The 1945-nt window shown below is 41.6% G+C and overlaps 1 long non-coding RNA gene across 1 annotated transcript; it reads left to right on the top strand.

The window, feature by feature from the left end:
* Positions 1-69: 69 nt before the first annotated feature.
* On the top strand, positions 70-407 carry LOC109538649. Its single transcript, XR_002172058.2, has 2 exons — positions 70-210; positions 259-407. It is a non-coding gene; the product is annotated as an uncharacterized LOC109538649 (long non-coding RNA).
* The last annotated feature ends 1538 nt before the right edge of the window (positions 408-1945 follow it).

Here is a 1945-nt window from a genome sequence, read left to right as displayed (position 1 = left end):
AAACGTACATTCTACAAAAAATTGTCTTCAAAACACCAAAGCCTCAAACCGAAAAGCAGAAAACGCCCACTCCACCTGCTTGCCACTAGTTAGTTGACAAATTCTGACAAAAAATGATCGACAAACTCCTCACTTTGAGGAACTGGATCGTCTTCCTCTCCGCTTATTTCGGAGTGGTTTTCCTGGTATTCTGCGCCATATGTATCAAGGGTATGTTCCTTAATGTTCTTTGTTTTTGCTTATTTGTGCTGCTTCCAGACATGTTCACTCTGATGTTCGAATGGACTCGAGATTATGTGGATTTGCCGCTTAAAAATCCCGCAACAGCCAAAACAAAACCCCGCAATCGACAGCAGGCATTTGCATCCGAAAACAAATTGAAATAAATGGCATTTATGGTTGGAAAACTATTTTTACTGTAAAAGTGGTTATTTTGGTGTATCTTTTGGCTTGACGAAATGATGTTTGGAACCAAACCCAAACACGATGTGGGTTCAAAGTGACCAGAATCAACCTAACACAAAAAATCCCCCTTGATCCTGCTTAAAAATTGCTTCAAAGAGGCCTTCAGACCAACTGATCCTCGGGGTGTCGTTTGTGCCCAACCAAATTCCTATCAAACTTCAATTAATACAAGTGAATGATTAGGAAAACCTCAAATTGAGACTCATCAGCATCGGCAGGAATTTAAAAAGACCTATTCAACTCCCTAGTACAGCTACGCCGAATTTCTGGGGAAACTTTCACGGGATTAAAATGCACAAGCCAACCTATGCCCTCAGACTGTTTTCTTTGAGTTTCTTTGATGCGTCACAAAAACGGGCCCATGAAACCCGATTTTTGCCAGTTATTTGCCTTTTCCGGCCTGAAATTAAAAATTCAACTTCCGCACGTCCTTCTTCAGCCGCCGGCGCCAAAATGTTTGCTCTCTGCTGATTTATAGTTGCAACTCGGTCGGGACAAATAAATAAAAGCCCAGAAATTGTTAGCGGTGTCGTTTTTTGGGTGCAAACATAGTTTTGCCGAATTACAGTGGTATACCGCCCAAAAAGAGGAAACAACCGGCTGTAATGAGCTGGGGTTTTTTCCCGTTTGCAGTCCATTCAAAAGGGAAAGTGAAACTTTCGGCTCGCGTTAATGCCATAATTCAATTCCCGAAGAGATTCCCGTTGTCTGATTAAAGTCCTTAGACGGGCTTCAAATCCGAGTCTTTATCCCTTGATTTAGTTTCTGTCCCATTCAGTCCTCTTAGTTTAGTTGATAAGGACGCATCTTCTCGACCGAGAGACCTATGTGAAAGTGTAAATTAACCTGTCCTTCTATGGGTTTCGCTTCGGGAAAATTGGATTGAAACTCGTTTTTTGTCTTGTGCGCTTTTGTTATGCGGCAATAACGGATCACACTCGGAAGCTTTCCGCACAAAGAACCTTCCAGGCAAGGCCAATTAAAGCATCCAACGAGTCGGACATTGCATCTAAATGCCAGCAAAATGCACTCAATTGACGCCGCTATCAAACTGGAAACTGCGGTAAAATTAACACACCGGGGGTTTTCGAATATTAATTCCTACTTTCAGTAGTTTTCCAGGCACGATTCCCGAATGCGAAACTTTCCTCATCTTCGTGTCGTATCAGGCAAACGACAATGTTAAACAGTTCTTTCCGCAGGGAAATAATGTCCCTTGCCGCGTACTTTAAAGATAAATACCGCAGGGAAGGAAAGAATTTCAAACAGGGTGAAGATAGTCTTTGCTTTGTTTTCGCCCCCATTTTAATTAAGTTGCTGCTTCAAGTGGGCGGTTCTTTAACGTGGCAACATTTCAAGGGAAATACACCTGCTGCAGTACCATTAAACGAGTCAAAAACAAGTACTTTTTTTACAAACTTCTTTTTGGGTATTTTGCCTCAAAAATTCACTATTGAAAAAGAACAAAATCGCCAAATTT

This window comes from Dendroctonus ponderosae, unplaced genomic scaffold, assembly GCF_020466585.1.
Source record: "Dendroctonus ponderosae isolate FM_Combo_2020 unplaced genomic scaffold, Dpon_F_20191213v2 Dpon_F_20191213_3, whole genome shotgun sequence".
Classification (NCBI taxonomy): Eukaryota; Metazoa; Arthropoda; class Insecta; order Coleoptera; family Curculionidae; genus Dendroctonus; species Dendroctonus ponderosae.
The sequence above is the reverse complement of the archived record's forward strand: the minus strand, read 5'-3'. Positions and strand labels throughout refer to the sequence as shown.